The sequence below is a fragment of the Gossypium hirsutum genome, chromosome A02 (assembly GCF_007990345.1).
Source record: "Gossypium hirsutum isolate 1008001.06 chromosome A02, Gossypium_hirsutum_v2.1, whole genome shotgun sequence".
NCBI lineage: Eukaryota > Viridiplantae > Streptophyta > Magnoliopsida > Malvales > Malvaceae > Gossypium > Gossypium hirsutum.
In genome coordinates this window covers 87,015,564-87,034,522 of record NC_053425.1, presented here as the reverse complement: position 1 = coordinate 87,034,522, position 18,959 = coordinate 87,015,564, and the positions used below count along the sequence as shown (strand labels likewise).

The 18,959-nt window shown below is 37.1% G+C and overlaps 1 non-coding gene across 1 annotated transcript; it reads right to left on the bottom strand.

Moving 5' to 3' along the window:
• Positions 1 to 7,802: 7,802 nt before the first annotated feature.
• LOC121217270 (small nucleolar RNA R71) lies at positions 7,803 to 7,908 on the bottom strand. Its single transcript, XR_005913374.1, has one exon. It is a non-coding gene; the product is annotated as a small nucleolar RNA R71 (small nucleolar RNA).
• Positions 7,909 to 18,959: the final 11,051 nt, after the last annotated feature.

Below are 18,959 nucleotides of genomic sequence, written 5' to 3'. Positions count from 1 at the left end.
GTGGTAATCCAGGAAACTCTTCTGGAAACACATTTAGGTATTCACAAACTATCCCTACGAATTCGATTTTCAATTCAGACACTTTCATATTTAGTACATACGTAAGATAAGCTTTACAACCTTGTTTTACATACCTTTGAGCCGTTATCAACGAAATCACAATAGGCAACTCACTTAACTCATCCGGTTCAATCCGAAGAATTTCATTATTTTGACATTTCAATTCAATAATCTTTCGTCTACAATTCACTACGACATCATGTAGAGTCAACCAATCTATTCCAAGAATTACATCAAATTCATCAAACAGTAAAAGCATTAAGTCAACCAAAAAATAATGACCTGAATCATTAAAGAATGACTCTTGTAAACTTTATCAACTAAAACATATTTGCCTAAGGGGTTCGACACTTTAATCACATACTCAGTAGACTCAACAGGTAAATTTTTACTAGATACCAAATTCATGCAAATATAAGAATGGGTCGATCCAGGATCAATCAATGCAACTATATTAGTATCATGGAGAGAAGATGTACCAGTAATAACATCAGAGGATGACGCATTTTCATGAGCAGGAATAGCGTAAGTTTTAGCAAGTGCTCCGACATCTGATCTCACAATTAAATCTTTTGCTGCACCTCTGCTACTGTTCCCATTTCCCTTATTCCTTGGTGGCCTCCCTCTAATGGTAGTGTTACTCAGCCTTGCATTCTGAAAATTATCTTTCTCAGGCATTTCAGGGCAATCTCAAATGAAGTGGTCTGGGAGCCACATTTAAAGTAAGCCTGGTTATTCGTTCTGCATTCACCGGGATGTTGTCTACCATAGTGTTGACATTCAGGTCTCAAGTTTATTAGACCTAGCATTACCAACGCTCGCTATTGACGTAGTTTGGGCCTCAGAACCCGAATATTTCTTCCCACGATCTTTGTTAGGATACCCAGTTGAAACATTCGAACGAGTATACAAATTCTTCAATTTCTTTGACGAAGATTGAAATGACTTATTCATCCGTTTTTTTCTCGAATCTCTAATCTCAAACTCAGCTTTTCTCTTTTCTTTGCTCAATTCTTCAGCTTTGCAAGCTCGGTTGACCAATACGACAAATTCTTTCAACTCTAAAATCCCAACTAACAGTCTGATATCCTCATTCAACACATCTTCGAATCTTTTACACATGATGGCCTCGGTGGAAACACATTCCTGAGCATACTTACTGAGCCTAACAAACTCTCGCTCATATTCAGTCACAGACATACGACCTTATTTTAGCTCTAAGAACTCTTTGCGTTTCTTATCAATGAACTGTTGACTGGTATATTTCTTTTTGAACTCATCTTGAAAGAATTCCCAGGTAACCCTTTCTTTTGGTACCATGGATACAAGAGTATTCCACCACTGATATGCTGAGTCCCTCAGAAGTGATATAGCACATTTCAAGCACTCATCTGGTGTGCAAGAAAGCTCATCAAATACCCTGATAGAGTTCTCAAGCCAAAACTCTACTCTTTCAGGATCATCGTCAACATTGGCTCTAAATTTTTCAGCCCCTTGCTTTCGAATCTTATCAACTGAAGGCTTGTTCAGTCTTAACTGTGACAGCCTTAAATTGACCCTAGTCGGAAAGTGGTTTTGGGACCACTAAACCAAGTCCTAAAAAAATAATTAACCGTCCTAGTTGATGCTCATTATATGTACTTATGCATGTGTGAAAATTTCATGTTTGAATTTTGTTAATTGTAAGTGAATTTTAGTAAATAAGACTTATGTGAGAAAATTTAGAAATGTGCTAGGCAAATGTAAAGTGGCCTATTAATGCATGTTATAGAAATGGTGGGTTTGCATGTCAAATTGCCCAATATTTGAGCTAGTGGTCGGCCATGCTATGAGTGGAAACATGTCACAAACATGTTATGTTAGTGATGTATGTTAGGAACAATAAAATAAGGAGTATGGGTAATAAAGAAATGGAAAAAGGAAAGAATGTGTGTGATTGTTTCTTCCCCTCCCCATTGCCATGAATGTAAAAAAGAAAACAAAAAAAAGTGTCCATCTTTTATTCATTTCTCTTGGCCGAATGTTCTAAGGAAGAAAGAAAAACAAGTTGTGTTCTTTGGTTCTTCTTGGCCGAATTGAAAGGAAGAAGAAGGGAGTGAAGCAATCGGTCATCTTAGGTCACTATTAAGGTAAGGAAGTTTGTACTAGCTCTTGAAATTTTAGTTGATATTGAGTGAGTTATCAAGTGATTTTTGTAAACCATGTTGAAATTTTGATTTTGGGGGTGAGTATGGTTTTCGGCTATAAAAGATTAATAAGGGTGATGGTTGTGTTTCATGCTAAACTTAGATGAATAATGGTAGTTTGCTTACATCTTGATATCTATGAGTTCCTTTCTTGGTTCTACCATAGACCCACGAAGTATATGTTTATTTGGTGTTGTTGGAGGTTTATGATAGAAGCTAATGAGTGAGAGTTTGATAGGTACTATGAGGTTAAACTTCATGAGATTGTAAGCTTGTAAGTTGGATGATGAAATTCATGCTTTGTGAAGGTAAATGGTGTAGAAGGAGCATTCGGCCATGAAAAAAAAAGAAAATTTATGATGAATTAAGTTGGAAGCTATTATAATGTACTTGTGCATTCGGGTATGGGATGAAAATATATGAGATGTTTATAATCAGCCTTGTGATTCGGCTCTTGCATATATATATTTGCACATGATGTATTGGTATGATATATATATCATCTCAAGGTATATGTTTATATATGGTGGTGTTTTAGTTATGGAGTAAATGATGGATGCGTATTGAGTTATAATATGTAATGCATTAGTTAGTAAAATGTATGTCATTTATATGTGGTACTAAGTATATAATTGGCCTCAACGTAGGCATGCATATTCGGCCACATGAGATGGATTGGCGTTGCATGTATTCGGTTAGAGGCAAGCATATTGATGCTTTTATCTTGGCTTAGACAATCGGCTAAAAGGAAGTGTGGGATAATATGTCGAGTTGATTCATGATTTCATATGTATGTGACTTTAATATCTAATGAATATATATGGGCTAAGTACCTTAAGTTCCTCTTTTCGATGCTCAAATGATTAAATCAATTTATTTGTTAAATTAAGCTCAAGAGTAAAGGGGAACTAGATCCGATAAAGGGAAGGAAAAAGTGGTTGAATAGCCATCGAAATTGTTCGACGACATCCAAGGTAAGTTTTTGAGTAATAGAACTTAGATTATGATTTGATTAGATCATGTTTTAAGCAAATCAACATCATGCTCTTTGTATGTGGCTATTGAGCCGAAATTGCAAGTGTGATAAGTGTCTTGTGTTTGAGCTTTGGTAATGAAAATGAAATACAGATGTGTCATGATTTATTGATATATGTGCTTGGTTATTCGAATGATATCCGGGCTAAGTCCCGAAGGCTTTTGTGCTAAATGACTATATCCGGACTAAGATCCGAAGGCATTTGTGCGAGTTACTAATTCCGGGCTAAGCCCGAAGGCATTGGAGCGAGTTACTAAATCCGGGTTAAGTCCCGAAGGCATTTGTGCGAGTTACTATAACCGGGCTATGTCCCGAAGGCATTTGAGCGAGTAGCTATATCCGGTTAAATTTCGAAGGTATGTGATTCGGGAATGAGCGATCTTGCTGTAAAAATTTCAGTTAATACGCTTGTAAAATCCCAATAATGAGGTATGTTTCGTATGTGCATTGGAATAGTTGATTCCCTTCGAATAATATTCGCTTAGTCGAGTAATGAGCTTTCGGTATTTGGCTAAGATAATCCCTTATGCATGAATATAGGGGTTGGAATGTGAAGTAGGAATGATTTGAGAATATGTATATATGGAATTATCCGTTTAGTTATATGAATGTAATACTTCAGTTGTGCTTAAATTCTTTGCTCAAAACTTACTAAGCATTTAATGCTTACTCCGTTTCTTTGATTCTCTGTTTTGTAGATTTTGGTTTGTCAGCTATCGGAGTCGGGAATTTGAAGTCGAAGTCGCCCACACTATCAAAGGTCCTTTTGGTATACTTTTGGTTGAACTTTGAAATGGCATGTATGGGACTACCCTTTTTGTTATTAGTCATGTACCCTTCGGTTTTGTGTAAATTTGGATAGCCATGCGAAAATGGCTTAAATATACTTTGATCATAGCATTATAATCGTTTTGTATGTTGTCCGTCGAGAGGTATGGAAATGTTGGTAACGGTTAGCCATGGGAATGGTTATTCATGATCACTTTTGGTATATGTATGACAAACACTAGTTGATCCATGGAGGATCATGGAATAGGTAAAGTTTACCTTAAAAATAGATGCTGGCAGCAGCAGTGATGTGGATGTGAAAAATCACTAAAAATAGTAGGAATGGAATTAAATAGTGAATAAATTATGTAATCGAACCTTGATGAATCTATTTTCATAGGAAAGTAACGAAATGTTCATATGAACAGTATATTATGAGATGTTAAAGTTTTCGTGAGAAAGGGCCAGAACGGGGTCTGGATTCCCTGATCTGACTTTGGAAATTCATTATAAATTAACCAGAGACATTTAGAAGTCATGCCATATATGTATAAATTCCTTTTTGAGTCTAGTTTCTAAAGAAACAAACGACATCAGTATTGAAGCCCTGTACAGGGAGATATCCAAGTCGTAATGCATGAAGGTCAGTGTAGTCGCACCCTGTAACAGGGGAGACTTTAACTAATAAACTGTACTAATTAGCCTGACCAAAAATTCTAGAAACAAATCTGTAGATGGAAATATGAGTCTAGTTTCAGAAAAAAATTACTAAACTCATTTTCTAGTTTTGGAACTCAAGATATGATTTTTAAGGTGACAGTGACGCAGTTAGCCAACTGCCTGGAAATTTTTAAAATGGACTGTGAAAGTATATGAATTAAGTCGGTTAGCACCTTGTGTTCGACTCCGGAAACGGTCTCAGGTACGGGGTGTTACATTAACAATTCCACACCTTGGGGAGTTACGGGAACCAATTGGGGGTTAGGTGGGGTGGAAGATGTTGGGCAGCCAGATTTGTTCGAATAAACTCAACAAACCACTCATTCATCCTTTGGAAGAAGGCTTCCCTAGCCTCTCCTCCTTGACTAACCATTACCGGTCTACTTTAAGATGGCACTGCCCTGTGGGAGCCAATGCATTACTTTCAACATCATCAGTTACATCTCAGTCAAGATCCATTTATTATATGAAAGAACAATTTTTAGTTGTCAGGAGTCATCACACTATCTCAATTTATTTATGGCATGTATAGCTAGACTCTGACACAAGCACATTAGTCCAAGAATTGACCAAATCGTAGCTCTGATACCACTAAATGTAACACCCCCTCACCCATATTTAACACTAGAACAGGGTTACGAGGCATTACCAAACTTACATCGTAAACAATCATACTCTTCTGAGTCATAAATTTTCATCCAAATTAAAATCATTTGTATTCAATCATAAAATACCTAATATGACCCTACGAGGCCCAAAACATGCTTTAGAAGTGGTTCGAGACTAAACCGATAACTCAGGGAAATTTTTTCAAAACTTAGAAAATTTTTGCTATAAACAGGGGTCATACGCCCGTGTGGTTTGAGACACGCTTATGTGGGTAGGCCGTGTGGTCACATACGCCAGTGTCCCTAACCCATGTAACTCTCTGTTTTGCAAAGCACGAATGATAAACTGTAATTTATACATATTTTTATCCCATGCTTAACACATTTATAGATGATTTCTCCACAGATTTGGTGAATTCGATGCTCCTAATTCTGTAATTTCATGTTTTATACTTAGGTGAGCATAAGAGAGTAAAAAGAGCGAGAAACAGGCCGAAAACGGAGAAAATGGAGAAAACGGATTGACATGGGAAATCAACACGGCCTGGACTTCCTTACACGGGCGTATCACACGGTCGTGTCCCTTTGGAAGGATCGAAGCATGGCTTACACGGGTAGACTACACGCCCGTGCCTATTCAACAACTTTGACCATGGGTTGGAGTAATTACACACGGGTGTGTCCTTGCCGAGCCCAAGTATAACCCTATTCGAAAAGGGCCAATTTTGAGGTCTCTTAGGCATTCTAAAGCCTATTAAACACCTTAGGAGGCACTTAGGAAGGGAGACGTAGAGTAGGAGGCAAGGAATTACTCAAGGGAGATTGGTCCAGCTCAGAAGCCAGATTCATCATCAAGACTGAAGATCTCCCTTCAATTTCCATTCAGGGGTTTTGGGTTTTCTTTATGTTTTGTATTCATTATTCTTATGAGATGTTTTCTTCTATAATTATAAACTAAACCCCCTAAATACCTAAGGGGAATGAAACCTAAGATGGATCTTGTTATTATTATCTGAATTGTATGATAAATATTTGACTTGTTCTTAATTATGTGTTCTTAATTCTTGTTTTAATATTCTAGGATATTGATTCGAGTTAATGCTCTTATTCAGAGGAGGAATAGACCCTATCTAAGAGTAAATTTGTCATAATTAAGCAGAGTTGATTGCACGCCTAGAGATAGGGTGATAAGATTTTGCCGAATTAGGGTGAAACCTAATAAGGGGATCCATAGATCGAGTTAATGCAATATTAGGTGTTAATTAGAAAGAGATTTTAATTAATCAACCTAGGGTTAGACATTATTAGTCTCGAGAGAGATAATAATAAAACTTAGGGATTTTTACGAATCAAGTCAAATGAATAAATCGTCTGATTCAGATTCAAATAACAAGTGAAGTCTAGGTGGATTTTTCCTTGGGTATTGTCTTAATCAATCGAATTTTCCTAAAAGCTTTTCCCCAATTTCTCTCTGTGAATTCTTAGTTTAGTTAATTAATTTAGATAAATAACTCCCTTAAATTTTAGGCTAGATAATAAAAAGAAAGTAATTACTAGTACTCTCAGTTCCTTTGGGTTCGACAATCTGGTCTTGCTAAAGCTTTACTACTGTTCGATAGGTACACTTTCCTTCATCGTGATAATAGTTAGTTTCAAGAATGATTAATTATAAATATTTAAAACTTGTCGTGAATATCACGTACCAAGTTTTTGGTGACATTTTCGGGGAACTAGGATATTAGGAACACTCGATTTTTATTACTTTAGCCATTTTACTTTTATTGCAATTTAAATTTTTATTTTCTTTTTTAATTCTTCATTTATTTTCTTCTGACAGGTTTTTCTAGTTTATGACCAGAAGAAACCTATCAGGACCATTACTATTTGATAGTAAGATTGATCGAACAGTTCGTAGAAACCGAAGAGAAATAAGGCGAAGCTTACAATACTCAGAGGAAGAGTAAGAGGATGATACTTCAACCACAACCGAGGAAATGGCTGAAAACCAAAAAAATTTGCTACCTCCTGCGATTGCTGTTAATCAAAATCCTGCTCCGCGCACTATGTATGATTATGCTAAACCTTCTTTAATAGGAACTGAATCAAACATAGTTAGACCTGCTGTAGTTGCAAATACTTTTGAACTGAAACCTAACACAATTCAAATGATACAACAGTTTGTTCAGTTTGATGGTTTACAGGACGAAGATCCCAACGCTCACTTGGCAAACTTTTTAGAACTATGTGATACATTTAAAATTAATGGTGTTTCTGATGATGCCATTTGCCTTTGGTTATTCCCTTTTTCATTGAGAAACAAAGCTAAACAGTGGTTGAATTCGTTACCACGAGGGTCAATCACTACTTGGGAACAAATGACTGAAAATTTTTTATTAAAATATTTTCTGCTGGCTAAAACAGCCAAATTACATAATGATATCTCTTCTTTTGTGCAAATGGATTTAGAAACACTCTACGATGCATGGGAGAGATACAATGACCTTTTGAAAAGGTGCCCTCACCATGGGTTACCACTTTGGCTACAGGTTCAAACGTTTCATGATGGCCTGAATCCTTCGACTCGACAGATGATCGGCGCAGCCGCTAGCGGAACCATCAATAATAAGACACCTAAATATGCTTATGAATTTATAGAAGAGATGTCACTGAATAATTATTAGTGGCAAGTTATGAGGATAAAGCCAACGAAAATAGCCGACGTTTATAACGTCAATTCGGTCACCATGCTCTCTAATCAGGTAGAATTCTTGAATAAGAAAATTGATGGTTTTCTTAGTTCTTCATAGGTTCACCCAGTAATGCAGTGCGAAGCAAGTGGAGGTGGATCAAGCAATTCAGATTACCCACCCTATGGTCACAACATGGAGAACAAGCAGTTAAATTACATGTGTAATAATCCTCAATCTCAAAATAATCCTTATAGTAATACTTACAATGCAGGTTGGAGGAACCACCCAAATTTCTCATAGGGAGGCCAAGGGAATCAGTGACCACCACCACCTCCAGGCTTCCAACAACCACCCTACCAACAAGAGAAAAGTCAAACCTTGAGGAGATGCTAACAAAATTCATCTCAGTGTTAGAAACTCGTTTTTAGAATACCGATATAGCACTTAAAAATCAATAAGCATCGATCCAAGGGCTCGAAACTCAGATAGGTCAGCTCGCTAAATTGATATCTGAACAACCACAAGTTAGCCTGCCGAGTAACACTGAATCTAACCCAAGGGAGCAAATCAATGCAATTACCATTCAAGATGAAGAAGGGTTAGTTGCACCTGAACCAGAACAGAGGAAAGAAATTGTGGTTAGTAAAGGTAAGGGTGAGGTGGACCACAATGACCAGAAACCGGTAAGTAAAGAGTACAAACCTCGTGTGCCGTACCTAAACGCGACAAGGAAAGACCGCACAGAAGAACAATTCAGTAAATTCCTTAAATTATTAAAGAAGTTACATATTAACTTACCGTTTATTGAAGCTCTTTCGCAGATGCCAAACGCAGTCAAATTCTTAAAGGAGCTTTTAACAAATAAGCAGAAGTTGGATGAGGCGTCACATGTAGAGCTAAATGCGATTTGCTCATCCATACTACAAAATAGGCTGGCCAACAAATTAAAAGATCCAGGGAGTTTCACGATTCCCTGTCTAATTGGTAGCCTAGATATTAATAATGTTTTGGCTAATTTGAGGGCTAGTATCAATGTTATGCCTTACAAAATGTTTAAACAACTAGGTCTTGGGAAACCCAAACAAACTAGGATGAGTATTCAATTGGCCGATAAAACAATCAGATTTCCCAGGGGGATTATTGAAGGTGTACTCGTTAAAATTGACAAATTTATATTCCCAGTTGATTTCATTGTTCTAGACATAGAAGAGGATAGTAACGTTCCTTTAATTTTAGGGAGGACCTTTTTAGCAACTGCTAGAACAATAATTGATGTTGGCACAAGTGAACTCACACTTCGTGTGGGAGATGAAACAATCACCCTTCAAGCTCGTAATTCGAGTAACATATCAAAAATTGAAGGTGGTTGTATAAATCATTCTACTAAAACTGACCATGTGGTGCAACCTACTTTACAGGAAATAAGTTCAAAGAACCTACACGAGCCATGTTCAAGCAACAACAAAGGACCTATCTATAAAGAATGAAGGCTACAAATCGAGAAACTAGATGAATGGCGGACACAAAAACTGAGAACACCAGATAAACCAAAACCGAGCCAGGACGAGCTCAATAGATCACCAAATCAACTTAAGGTTGGAGACAAAGTACTACTAGATGCAACAGATCCTTGCATTACCACTTCTGAACCTAATGAAGAAATTCCTCTCAAGGTACTCAGCATTTTCCCATATGGTAAAATCGAGGTAATTCACCCCAAATTCAAAACTTTTAAAGTAACCAATACTCGTCTTAAACCTTATATTGATAAAGTTAATAGCAGGGATGAGGAGTGTAAACTCCTCGAGCCACCATGATCACACACCAGAGAGGTAAGTTAAGCTTAGACTATAAATAAGCGTTTCTCGGGAGGCAACCCGAGCACTAACAGTAATGATTTATTTAAATTCTAGTTTTTCACATTTAACCTACTAACTGAGTCTTGAAACACAGGGCTTTCCCATCCACACGACCAGGAACACGGGCATGCCTTAGGCCGTGCTCACATCACAGGAGTAGACACGGTCCTGCGATACGGCCGTGTGAAAATAGGGTAAAATTTTTTCCCCAACACGAGATGCAATAAGTTGCCACGGCCGTGCGACATGGCCGTGGACGAAATTACCAAAATAGCACCGGTGTGAGACACGCCCGTGCCTTGAAACCGTGGTTGAAACTGAGAATTTAACACGGGCGTGCGACACACCCGTGCCATTCACTTGTGGTTGACACTGTTAAACTAAGGTCGACACTGTTAAACTAACACAGGTGTGGGATATCCTACACGGATGTGGGAGAAGTGAACGAAGCAAGACACGGTCGTGTGACACGGCCGTGTGCACCCACACGCCCAAAGAACACGGACGTGGGGCGAACGTCAGACGCGCTTAAATTTAAAAATTACGAAACATACAAGCAAAAATTAGGGCACACGGGCGTGCCTCACGGCCTTGTTCCCCAAAATCTATATAAACCCATCACATTCATCATCTTTCTCCCAAAAAATCCCTAACCCTAGCTGCTGCAACTCTACACGCCCTACCTTCCACGTCCGTACACCGCCTACAACACTATTTTTGACGACCCAAGCTTCTCCCATTTGTGTATACAATGTCATCCTCACATGGTAAGAAAACCGCTGTCCCCACCTCGAAGAAAAAGAAAGGAGAAGCGTCATCCTCGGGTCCTATCGTAGAGATTAGGCACCCTTTCCCCGAGTTCCCCTTAGGACCCCAAGAGGAGTTATTTTAGATATTACGGGCCCGACCCCTAGGTGTGGGCTGCTGCATTGATTTGGCCGCACTTGAACAAATTCAATTGGCTGACGTGGTCTGAGCTCTCTTGACGACTGACCCGTGGGGGCTCTTATTTGAGATCGTCAAGCCGACGTATCTCGAATTCACATTAGAACTCTGCTCGATGTTCCATCTTCAGACCGTCATGACCAACTTCGACGATCCTGGAATGGTCCAGTTCCGCCTTGGTGGTTTAGTGTGCCAGTTGAGCGTACCCGAGTTCTGGATTGCACTAGGGTTGTACACGGAAGAGTTTATGGACGACAATGTAGTGACACCCTCCATCGCCACATCCACTACTCTCCCTCAAAGTGTTGGAAGAACCTCGTCCCTGCCTCGGCCTCCTATGATCCTAGCCGCTCTAAGGCATCGGCCCTCGCCCCATCCCTACGATACCTACACGCCATCTTGGCCCACACTCTGACGGGACGACGAGAGAGCACCGATGTCATCAACACTCACGACGCCTATTTCCTATGGAGCATGGCGAACGGCCACGTTTTCAACCTTGCCTACTTTATCGCCCTCGCCATTCGCCATCAGACGGAGCGACATAGGAGAGGGGTCATCTCTATCGAGCCCTATGTGACTTGATTGGCACGACACTTCGGGCTCCTCAACACAACGACAAAATCATCCTCCCTCACTCTCATTAGCCAGATGTCCCCACAGGGCATCTCAAGCATGCTAAACATGAGGATGATCAAGAAACAACGTGGCACCTACCCTCCTCAGTACCGAGTCATCCAGTCCACCGAGGAGGAGGACCCAGAGGACATTACTGATGATGTCCCTCCATGTCATGATGACCCGCCGTCTCAGCCACCACCCATCTATCGTCCAGTTCATGTAGCGGCTTCATACTCTGACATCTCTGAACATCGTACACGATTTGAGCAGCAATGTTTTCAGCGTTTGATCACATTGATGGGACTCTACATCAGATTTGTCAGCACTTCCACATCTCATCTCCACCACCACCTCGCGAACCATCCGGCGATGACAATGTTTAAAAACTTTTTATTTATTATTTTCACTTTTATCTTTGTTTATCTTATTTAAGTACTTTTTATTTCATTTTCCTTTATTATTATTTTAATTTTAGTTTTTATAAATTTTATTAAATAATTTATAGTTTCGGCTATTTCATTACGAGTAATTATGCTTCCTTATATTTCCTAAAAAGTTCCTAATTCTATCATAGTTATAAAGAGCTCCAAAGCTCATCATCGCATAGGAACTAAAAACTCCATTGGCAAAGGTTCTCCACGACTGCCGTGTCCTACTCGACCACGACCATAATTACCACCAGATATAATATTCTTTTGGCGCAGGACTTATGGACTAATGAACCTCTACCACCACCGGAGTATCCTCCTCCACTCTCATCATTGCCTTGGCTGATTATTCTCCATAACTCCAAACCAAGGATTTCATTCATCATTCAGGAAGTTTCACTTCTCTCCCTAACTTATGATTATTTATCTATATTTTTCAATATATCTATCTTTGTACATTGAGGGCAATGTACATCTTAAATGTGGGGGGTCTTTCATATCATCATTAGAAATCCCTAATTTTTTTCTTATTCTCACGTAAATCACTCATATCACTATTAGAATGAATTTTAATTAATTTATTATTTTTATTGATATGTCTTGAATTAAAACATAGGCATTTATGCATTGATTGTTTAAACTTTAAGACATTAGGGAATCAAGCATGATAAGTTGATTTTTGAAGAACAATAAACTTTTAGGTTGTTTCCCTAAGTTTAGGTATTACCGTGAGTTGAAATTCACAAGTTTAAACATCAAAAAGCCATAATTTTTGTGAGATCTTGAGCCTTTAGAGCATATTTTATTTCTTTCATGCTCACTTTTATTATGAGTGCGTCAGTATTGATTTGTTATTCTAGAACTTGCTTGATTATGCATGTCAAGACCACACCATTTGATTTGATATGTCAAGATGATAAAGGCACTTAGGTTTAACCCATTCACTTCACAAAAACCTACCTTCATAATTGACCCTTAGTGAACCCCTTTGAGCCTAACAAGCCATTAATTGATTTACCCTCAATATTAACTCATAACTCATTATTGTTGAAATCCCCTAATTTGATCCCTATTTTTTTCGAGATTTGATTTGAACTAATTGCTTAGCTATGTTTTGCTCTTCTATGTATTTGCCTTGTTCTTAAAAAAAAACTTCAAAACATATTAGTAGTAATTCGTCATTTTTGAGTTTGAGTGTTAATTCCATATTCTGAGAAGAAGCTCACTTGTATTCAATTGATGACTGGTTGTTTTTCTAGCTAGGTAATTTTTCAATTCAATCTCGATTCTAACCTTTTCTTTTAGCTTGTGACCACACCCCCTAACCAAAGCCACATTACAACCCTCTAAAAAACCTTTTTGATTGACGTATTAGCTCAATTTATAGTGGTGGAGATTTGATTTTCAAGAAAGCCTATGACAATAGCTTTTCATATTGACTAATGAGTGCTTTAATTGATGTCCTTAAACACATTGAGTGATTTGAGTGAATCTTTAGTTAGGATGTTAAACTCTGTGACATTTTGATCAAAGGAAATCACTTAGATAAGGGGAGACACCTATGTTTTCTTGATAAAATACTCAACTTGGAATGTTTGAAACTTTTATGTGCTTTTAGTTGAATTTTCAATGTATGAATACTTATGGATTATTTTGAGATATTATTGATAGGGATTATAAATTGAGAAGAATTTATTTTGATTGTGAGTTGAGGATTTTGCTTGAGGACAAGCAAACGCTTAAGTGTGGAGGTATTTGATAAACCGTAATTTATACATATTTTTATCCAATGCTTAACATATTTATCGATGATTTCTCCATAGATTTTGTGAATTCGATGCTCCTAATTCTTTAATTTCATGTTTTATACTTAGGTGAGCATAGGAGAGTAAAAAGAGCGAGAAACGGGCTGAAAACGGAGAAAATGGATCCACATGGGAAATCAACACGGCCTGAACTTCCTCACACCGGCGTGTCACACTACCGTGTCCCTTTGGCAGGATCGGAGCATAATTTAAATGGGTAGACTACACACCCGTGCCTATTCAACAACCTTGACCACTGGCTGGAGTAATCGTACACGGGTGTGTCACAAGGGCGTGTCCCTGCCGAGCCTAAGTATAACCCTATTAGGAAAAGGCCAATTTTGAGGGCTCTTAGGCATTCTAAAGCCTATTTAAACACCTGAGGAGGCACTTAGGAAGGGAGAGGTAGAGTAGGAGGCAAGGAATTACTCAAGGGAAGCCGATTGGTCGATTTCATAAGCCAGATTCATCATCAAGACTGAATATCTCCCTTCAATTTCCATTCAGGGGTTTTAAGTTTTCTATATGTTTTGTATTCATTATTCTTCTATGATATTTTCTTCTATAATTATTTACTAAACCCCCTAAATACCTAAGGGGAATGAAACATAAGACGGATCTTGTTATTATTATCTGAATTATATGATAAATATTTGACTTGTTCTTAATTATGTGTTCTTAATTCTTGTTTTAATATTCCAAGTTATTGATTCGAGTTAATGCTCTTATTTAGAGGAGGAATAGACCCTGTCTAAGAGTAAATTTGTCATAATCAAGCGGAGTTGATTGCACGCCTAGAGATAGGGTGATAAGATTTTGCCAGATTAGGGTGAAACCTAATAAGGGGATCCATATATTGAGTTAATGCAACACTAGGTGTTAATTAGAAAGAGATTTCAATTAATCAACCTAGGGTTAGACGTTATTTGTCTCAAGAGAGATAATAATATAACTTAGGGATTTTACGGATCAAGTCAAATGAATAAATCGTCTGATTTAAAGTCAAATAACAAGTGAAGTCTAAGTGGATTTTTCCTTGGATATTTCTTAATCAATCGAATTTTCCCAAAATCTTTTCCCCAATTTCTCTCTGTGCATTCTTAGTTTAGTTAATTAATTTGGATAAACAACTCCCTTAAATTTTAGGCTAGATAATAAAAAGAAAGTAATTACTTGTACTCTTGGTTCCTTTGGGTTCGACAATCCAGTCTTGCTAAAGCTATACTACTGTTCGATAGGTACACTTGCCTTCATCGTGATAATAGTTAGTTTCGAGAATGATTAATTATAAATATTTAAAACCTGTCATGAATATCACGTATCAACGAACAAGTTGAAGTCACATGGCCAAGTCACACATCCGTGTGCTAGGCCATGTGATTAATTTAATTTTCATAAAATAGGTGAAGACTTTGCACGGTCAGGACACACGCCCATACTTGAGGCCGTGTCCCTCACACAATTGAGACACACACCCATGTCTCTGTCTGTGTGTTCGATTTGAGCATTCTGTTTATCAAAATTTAGGTGCAGGGGACACACGGCCAAAACTCATGCCCATGGGACAGGCCGTATGTCTACCCGTGTGGACAAAATAAAGGCTATTTACCAAGCCATTTGCCACCCTTATTTACACATACACATACATAAGTTCAATGGCATAAACCATGGTATACTTAGGCAACCAAAACATCTACAATTATGGCCAACACATGTCAATGCAATGCCAACATCTATCATGTTCATGACATTCCATTATGCCAAATCAAACATACTAATTTCACATTCAAAACACAACAAAGACTTCTTTCAATTTTCATTAACTTATCAAGTTAATCCATCATACCGATAAAACAAACTCATCCATTTCACAACAAGTCAATAAACCACAATCAACATTTAGCAAATCAATATAAACCACATCATCAAGGGCATCGGCACATGCCAATACATTTAACCAAAATGAGCCAATTTACATGGCCAAATACCAAATCAAGCCTTTAACTATTACAAGCCAATACATTTGGCCAGAATCATGATGACACATATAACAAAATGACTAAGTCCCTATACATGCCATATACTCAAAATGTTTGAGATCATCGATACCCAAAATGAGAATTTGATAGTGTGATGCAATCTCCGATGATTTCCAATCCGAGCTAGCTTGGTGACACTATAAAACATGGAAAGTAAAACAAATTAAGTTATATAGCTTAGTAAGCTCGTATGAAAGAAATAAGCAAATCTTACCATACATTTAACATTCAAGTAATATAATATAAGACGATGAAATTTACCATAATCTCATAACCATAATTCCTTCCATCACAAACTTACCTTAAATTCATCATTTTGCGAATTAGTGACATAACATAAAAGCCTAGTGACATAAAAGCTTAGTGACATGTCACTTGTATCCTAATCTATTTCTAAGGTTCGTTGGGATTTCTCGCTTGCCAAAACATCGTCGAATGTGTCCTTAGATTCGTTTACACAATTCATGCATAAATTAAAGCATTTAAAATAAAATTTTAAGAAAGTTTATTAACATACGAACTTACCTTGGTTCCAAAAATGACACAAGGATCTATTCGTCAATTATTTTGTTTTTCCCCCGATCTAGATCTGAACTTCATTTTTCTTGATCTATAATGTCAAGTTTAACTTACTTAATCATCATTCAATATAGCCTAAAAACACATTATAAAAAAATTACATTTTTTTGTCCCTAACATTTTAAGATTTTACAATTTAGTCCCGAGGCTCATAAAATGAATTTCTTTCAATTTCATCACAACCCAAGCCTAGCAAAATATTACAAGTACTCATATCAGCCCACAATTTTCATTTATTCACACTTTACAAATGTTGTTTAACTAACAACAAACATGCATTTTCTACCATCTAACATCAAAATATAAACATATTCAACATGGGTAAAATTTTAGACTTTAACTTTCTTTCAAATTAGTCTTTGGAATAGCTAAATCAAGTTACAACGATCTTTAAAATATAAAAATCATTAAAAACGAGACAAGAACGGGCTTACAATCGAACTTGAAAGCTTGGCCAAAAACCCTAGCTTTGGCTTCTTGAGAATTTCGGCTATGGGGGACTAAATTGAAAAATATGGACACTTTTATTTAGTTAATTTGTCTTTATTTACCAATTTACTAAAATACCCTTAATGCATAACTTTAAAATTTTACCTAACCATGTCCATTTTTGTCCATCCTAGAGTATAATGGTCTAATTACCATTTAAGGACCTCCAATTAAAAATTTCATAGCAATTAGACACCTTTATCTTATAGAACTAAAATTTTGCACCTATTGCAATTTAGTCCTTCTAGGCAAATTGAGCACTCAATCGATAAAATTTCTTAACGAAATTTCTTTTAGGAAAATTGAGCACTCAATCGATAAAACTTCTTAACGAAATTTTCACACAATTATTTTATCATGTTGTAGTCATTAAAGAAATAATAAAATAAATATTTCTACTTCAAATTTGTGGTCCTGAAACCACTGTTCCCTTTTGACCCAAAAACGGGCTATTACAGGCTTTACCACAAAACAATATTTGGCTATGGGAGGTTGGTAATTTTTCTGGTCAATCTTCTGGCATTGTCTCGAATCCCACTGTTTATGCTCTTAGAATTAATTCAACTTCTAACTTTGTAAAGATGATTGGCAAGCGCATGGGGTTAAATTTAGGTGAGGTTGCTAACAGGTTGAAGGAAGATGCTACGGATAATTTAGTACAAGACCGTAAGGGTATGGAGGTTATGGGAATTTTTCATGGGAATCACCGATGGAGGTGGTGGATAAGAATAAAAAGGAAAAGGTTCTATCTTTGGCCTCTATTGTTTCTATGAATGTTGATTCGATAAGGACTTCTTCTTATTCTGAAGTGGCTGGCTCTGTTAGATAGAGGAGCCAATCATTATGAATTTCCTGAATTGAAACGTTCATAGACTAGAGAATCCATGGAATGTTCAACTGGTTCAGCATACGCTAAAGAAATATAACCTAAGTTGTTTTCTCTTATTGAAACAAAGGTTAATGGTAGATGAATGGAGAAAATTTGACGTAAATTAGGCTTTCTTTTTGGCATTGATGTTCTTGCTTTAAGTTCTCGAGGTGAATTTTTGATGGGTTAGATGAAATATTTTAATGTTCAGTTTTGAAGCTTTTCGAGCTCTCATTTTTATGTGGTTATTAGAGATGATTCGGGTGATTTTGGTTGGCAGTTCATAGGATTTTATGGTGCTCTTGATGAACATACTTAGCGAGATTCATGGGATCTACTTCGGCAATTAGGTTTTGATCAATCTTTACCATGGCTTGTTGTAGTGGATTTCAATAAGATTGCCTTCTCTTTTGAGAAAAAAAAAGGGTGAACGAGTGCGACATGATTGTCAGATGAAGGAGTTTCACTCTGTTTTGTCTTATTGTAATTTATTTTATTTAGGTTATTCTGGTCAATGGTTCACATAGGAGAAAGGTCGGCTTCAAGGAAAGAATATTCGGGAATGGTTGGATTAGTATGTTGTTAATCCAAGTTAGAGAGAACATTTCTACAATTACAATGTTCTTAATTCCCCTTACTCAGTTTCAAATTATTGTCCAGTTGTTCTAACTCTTTATAGTACATTAATTTGTGTTTTCAGAAGTTACACTAATAAATCATACTAGTTTGAAGTGCGCTGGATTCATGAGGCTTTCTGTGAAGTCAAAATTGGATAGGTTTGGAGCTCTTGTAAGGGAGATGTCCTACCCGACTAGCAGCTTTGGGGGATACTTTATTAAATTGGAGTAAGCTGATGATTCGGAATAACATCAGATTAAAGTTTTCACATATCGGTTAATTGAATTGAATACTGTCACAGGTAAAATTCTTTGAGGTCCCAAATTTAAAAGAGTGTTGGGAGTTAATTGGATAAAATAGTTGTTTGCAGACTCTACTAGCAATTTTTGAAATTTTGTGGCTATTGGACAATTAGTTGAGTTTCAATTCTAGTTTGGTTAATATGGAATCGACTAGTTCCATAGTGGGAGACATAATGATTGTCGATAGATGGCTAATTGAGATTTGGGGACCGTGCAAGAGGAGTTATATATTTAGGTGAGAAGGGATATTCTTACTAAAGGAATTTTTTTCAATTCTGTTGGAAAATTTCTACTCAACTACATCGTTTTCTTCGATTGTTCCGAATAAGAGGAAAATT